Genomic DNA, 5,969 nt, shown 5'->3' on the forward strand with positions numbered 1-5,969 from the left:
TGAATTGCCAGAAGGGTACTAACACATTTTATAGAACATAGAGAAACCCAGGACCCCTGCCCTGAGAATGTACTCTCTAAGACCCTCTTCCTGCAATCAGAGCTATAAGGGTGGACCCTTGTGTCTGTAGGGAATCCTACTGAAATCAATGAGATTGATCACATGTAGAAAAAGAGTGTCATTATAGGGTTCACAAATATTTACACATGTACTTAACTTTGCTCATATCAGAAGACCCATTGCTGTCCACGGGATGTAGGTCAGCTGAGAAGCATTCAGCCCATAGAATCAAGGTGTAAATTGCCTTTGTTATGCAGAATGATGGAGCAGCAGTCCTGTTAATGTGAATGAAAGCTGTATGAATGTGCATGCATTGAACTGAAAAAGGACCCTAAAGAACCTCCCCACTAGTCTATAACCAGAAAACAAATGTATACAATGCAATGCTTCTGTGTAAAAATGTTAATTCATTTAAATGTTTCACATTAGTGATTTTCCCCAAGACATTCCAGACCTATTACTTTAAATAAATTGGGATTCCTAGAATTCCCAGCAGTTATTATGCAGATTGGTCCCATAAGAACTTTCATGAACTTTACCGTCTCTGTGGAAATTTTGCTCCTGTGCTCAGCCCAGATGTCACTCATCAATGGAAACAGTCTCTCAGAGGCACAGTAGTGTGTGAGAATGCCAGCACAAACTAAGAGAGAAGTCTCAAATTTTAAGAGAGGATGTTATTTATTAAAAATGATTGAAAATCTTTACCATCTGTCATAGATTGATGCCTTTCTCTTTCAAGTCTCTCAGTGCCTGGAAAATAACATGCAGTTAGACAGAAGGGTATTTTTCAAATGTCAATTAATTAACAACTCACATTATCCAAATACTGTTATATCATAAACCCCTATACTTCATTTCAAGCCTCATCCTTCAAAGTGCTGAGCCCACTTTTGGTATGTCTACTCTGCAAAATTACACTTGCAGCAGCGAGTCTCAGAGTCCGGGTCAACTGACCCGGTCTTGTCCTACAGGACTAAAAATAGCAGTGTAAATGTTCCCGCTTGGTCACCTGCAAGCCATATCCTTCACTGGGTTTCACAGCCCAGACTCCAGCCCAAGTGAGAATATCAACACTACTATTTTTAACCCCATAGCACAAGGCCCAGTCAATTGAGCCCCTGGCTCTGAGGTTCACTGTCATGACTGGCTTTTTTGCAGTGTAGACATACCTTAGCCACCATTGGCTATACAAGTTGTTGAAGATGCTCAGTACCTCATATGAGAACCTCAGCATCTTGTAGGGTTAAGCCATCTTTCTGTAAAGGGACTGATGGCCCCTTGCTGATACTTAATGGTGTTTTTTTTTTTTTGGGTGGCCATCTCCCAATACCAAGAAAAAGGGGATGGGCCAAAGAGAAGTCAAGATCCTAAGACTGATAGTCCTCAGAGCCAATAGGGAGAGGCCAGCACTCCCAATCAGCTGGATTGACAAGGCAGACAGACCAACGAGGGAGTCAATAGCCCAGGGACCATTCTCCATGAGAGCTAGGCTGCTAGGGGCAGAATAAACCAAGGACAGTGAAGCTACCAGAGCTGAGCTGGGGAGGGAACAGCAGGCCATAACCTGAGGGCCCAGAGCAGCAGCCCAGAGCTGGGGAGCCAGAACAGCAGAGATCAATTCAGAACAGCAGAGATTAACTGTGCCAGCGGTGAGCCAGGACCGATCTACAGTGGAAAGCTGCAAGGCCAGGGTTGGGATAGTGGAAGGCAGGTTGTGCTACAAGTAATACTGGAGATGAGCGTGGTGAGTGACTGGAGAGAGTGCGGTGGGGACCCTATGCAGAGAGGGGCCAGTGGAGGGAGACATCACCAGACAAGAGGGCCTTGAAGGCTGGAGTGGGTGGGAGGACATGGACCAGACAGGAGGGCCAATACTGGGGAGAAGTGTCCCACCATATAGATCCTGAAGGCATGTAGCCACCATTAGAGCAGGTGTCTTATACGCAGTATCACTGCAGCACAGCCAGGTCCTGGGTAGGAGGCCTGGGACGTGTAAGGAATAGACTGAATTTTCTTGAGCTGTAGAGACTATTGTTTACAGTGTTCCCATGTCCATCATGTGGGGTTCCTGGATACTTTCATCTTTTCAGTTTTTCCCTTATTCATTTACAGTTGCTGATTAATTAATAGTATGTGGCTTAAACTCAATCACTGCAATCACTAGGTCAGGAAAGTGGCTGGTGAGGGGCAAGTACCCCGGGGCAGGGACACCCAAACCTCTGCCTTGAGTGACCCAGGGCGATATTGAGGGTTAAGCCCCCAAGGATCCTGGGCCCAGCCTTATCAGGGTTACAAGGACTCCATCGCATGGGGCAGAGGAAAAGGAGTCCTTGAGGTCAGACAGGCATCAGGTAGGGAGTTGGGGTGGGAATTCAGATCCTGTCACCATACGATTCCACCAGGGTAGGCAGAAAAATTCCCCACAATAGTGGGATCATCCCCCACTTACACTTCTTTAAAGTGTCAGACATCCCAAGAAATAACAGCAGTTATGTTGCTAAAGCTGGTCAAAGTATTAAATTAACTAGGAACAATTCATTCCTGGGGTTTGGCCCCTTTCTCTAATCATATATGGTTTGTGAACTGCCCATGATCTTTACAAATCTGTCAGAATTGTTTGATGAGATCTTTTATTGAACATATTTGGGCATTTGGGTGTTTACATATTAATCTACAAGCAATAGGAGAAACCAAATATAGTGGGGAGCACTTTAGGGAAAGACTTAGCAGGAGATAAGCAGGCCTATGTATTTTTAGTATTTATCTGGGTATAGTTTCTTATATAGCCCTCTTCTCCTCTCACTCACTGATGTACTGTTTATCCTCACAACACTCCTGTAAGGTAGGGAAGTCTGTTATCCCTATTTTACAGATGGATAACTGAGATACAGAGAGACAAAGGGGGCAATTTGATAAATGCTGAGCACTCTGGCCCCAGTCCAGCAAAGCCTCAGTCAGTGGGACTAGATACATGATTAAAGTTAAACATGTGCTTAATTACTTATTTTTGAGGCCAAATGCTCCACAGCAGGGCTTGTGCTAGACCAATTGGCACCCCAGGCAAGAAGTGTCTTCAGCACCTCACCTCCATTTGCTAAACTTTTGAATACCTTATTTTTTATTACTTTTGTAGCCCATTTCATGACTGTGATGCATGATGTGCATGCATGACTTATTCCTATCATGTAAGATGATAAATTTACATACTAAGATCTGTAAATCTGTATTTATTCATGTCATATATAAGCAAATCCAAAAAAATGTTTCCTCTAAGCCTATAGAAACTTTTTAAATTTTAAGTATAATTGAAATGTACTAACATCAAGAAATTGAATTGTGCACCAACATTGTGCGGACCAGTATTAAATAGTGTTACAATAGTGACAGCCTTAGAACGTTAACCCTAGTCCTTTAGTTAAAAAAGGTTGCTTTTCTCACCTTTGACCTCATGAACTGAAGTACATCATCAGAGAGATTCAATGACTGACCAATGGGATTTTCAAGTGATAAAATAGCAAACAATGTTAGTCTCTCATCAGCCATCATCGATCAAAGATATGTTTTAATGAACTGAGCTTTGAAAAGCTGTGCTCACTACTCACAGCTGTGTCCAGCAGCATGAGCAGAATCTTCAAAGCTAACTACACATTAGGAAAAGTGTCCTTCAGCTCTGCATCATGAATGAATTGGAGAGCTTGGAGTGAAGAGTGCTTCCTATGTGGCAAAATGTGACAGATGTTGTTCAGTTTGACATAGAGGTTTTTATCATTTATGTCCAAACATTCCCGAGGTGTCAGCATCTGGTGAAGGTTCATACAATTGTTCAAGAGTGTTTTCCTGTCCACCAGCATCAGACTAAGGTCATACAAAAAGGCCTAAGTCTTTTTGTGGTACTTCATTTGTCCAAACCTTTCTTCGATGGACACTTGAGCAGTTTCAATGAGTGACCAAAAAAACTTCCTCTTGAATTTTTCTTCTGAACGTCCCATCACCTCATGTCTTACCTCGTGACCAAAGTGTCTCTTCTTCTGATTAATCTGTGTTTCTTTGAAGACTCACTCAACTCCTCAGTTTTCCATCATTTTTTTGGCAGCAGTGATGCCATCTTCAAATCTGATGTCTCTGTAGGCCACAGCAAAATCAAGGCAGCATCTCATCAAAGTAGTAGCGGTTGTGATGTCCATCAACAGAGTTTGTAATGCCTTGCTTACAATATTTACTTAGAACACTATCAGACATGCCAAACCTGTGAAAAAAATGCAGAAATCAGGCTTGCTTTTGGCTTAATTGACTTGTGAGTTACTTGTTGGATAGTTTTTGGCTTGTAGCTGGTTGCTTGTTGCTTCTTCTTTTTTTTTTTTTGATTGGCTCCCAGTAAGCAGGGACAAGGTGGGGAGAGAGTCAGGGGGTGCTCACCACAGTCCAAGACTGCACGCCAGGGGGATCTAGTCACATAGAGTGTTGGGGTTCTTAGGGATTGGCTTTTTTTGGCCTTGTTTTGAAATGGGATTAGCTTGATTTTTGAATTATTGTGAACGTCGGGATGCTTAGTTACCACGTGAAAGTTGGCAACTATGAACAGGATATCATGCCAAACTACAACGGAGACCAGAAATTGAAGTCAGTGATCTGGTTTGCCAGGATTTGCACTTCAAGTCAGATTCCGGCATTGGCTTTACTCGACTGTCCCAATAAGGACATTGCTGACAATGTTCTAGGATGTTCGAAGAAAATGTTCTCAGAAAGGGAGAGGTTCCATGAGAGTCTACAAAGGTCCAGAACATTGTAGGAGGTTAGTGAAAAGTGAATCCATATATGGAATATATGAAACATTTTACTTCAAACATTCTATTTTACCTTTTGTCATTAACAATAATAACAACACCCAGAACATGGCATCCCCCAAGCCCAACACCCCAGATGGTCGCCTGCCCCTAAATCTGGCCCGGCTCCACAGGATTGAGCATTAAGTTATTTGTTTAAGGACAAATAGGAAGCCTGGGCAGAATTGGGAACAGGACTCCTATAAAAACACTCAAGAATGCCACTCTTTCTGATGCCACTTTGCTCCTGTGCACAGCCCATTTGCCACTCATCAGAGAAGGCATTTTCTCAGAGGCACAAACATTCTCCTGCATGCCCAAAGGTGTGCATTCATATGCAATAGCCATACTGACATGAATAAAAGCTCTTCCCAAAATATTTTTTGCACACAAAGACTGGCCACATAAAATGAAAAAAAAAAAAAAGACTAAATTGAACTGTGAGTGGGATTTAGCAAACAAGCTTGCAAATACATTTCCCTGCTATTTGCAAGATATCACATTTCATTGCTTTCAAGAGCTCAGATGCTTTGTGTGCTCTCTGCTTAGTTAAGGTACAGTTTATATAATTCTCATATTAGAAAGCTTTTAAGTTTATTCCTGGTTTCAGAGTAGCAGCCGTGTTAGTCTGTATCCACAAAAAGAAAAGGAGTACTTGTGGCACCTTAGAGACTAACAAATTTATTTGAGCATAAGCTTTCATGAGCTACAGCTCACTTCATCGGTTGCATTCCTGTTAGCATAGCATTCTTTCTATACAAGAGAAGCCTAAATTTCTCAAAGATTCTTAGTTTCTGGTGTAATGAAGGAAGGGAGGGGATAGGCAGCTAAACAGATATATCTCTAAGGAAATTGCAAATTATTATAAGGAATTGTGCTTCTTATCAGAGGCATACATTTAATCCTATTATAGGAAATGCCACTGGGAGGGGGTGAGGCTTCTGGTTGGGGGTGCAGGCTTGGGGATGAGTGGTTTGGGGTAGTGTTGCGGTTCAATGACAAGACAGCACAGAGCTTTAAGCAAGCAAGCGAGCTGGTCTGCTAACGGGCTTCTTCCTGTCAGCTTTCCACCTTCCCCCTTTATTC

The 5,969-nt window shown here is 42.5% G+C and overlaps 1 long non-coding RNA gene across 1 annotated transcript; it reads right to left on the reverse strand.

Moving 5' to 3' along the window:
• Positions 1-229: 229 nt before the first annotated feature.
• LOC311514905 lies at positions 230-3,568 on the reverse strand. Its single transcript, XR_014709967.1, has 3 exons — positions 3,499-3,568; positions 766-810; positions 230-335 (listed from the first exon to the last, which is right to left on the reverse strand). It is a non-coding gene; the product is annotated as an uncharacterized lncRNA (long non-coding RNA).
• Positions 3,569-5,969: the final 2,401 nt, after the last annotated feature.

This window comes from Lepidochelys olivacea (assembly GCF_965140295.1).
Source record: "Lepidochelys olivacea isolate rLepOli2 genome assembly, chromosome: 1".
Lineage (NCBI taxonomy): Eukaryota > Metazoa > Chordata > Testudines > Cheloniidae > Lepidochelys > Lepidochelys olivacea.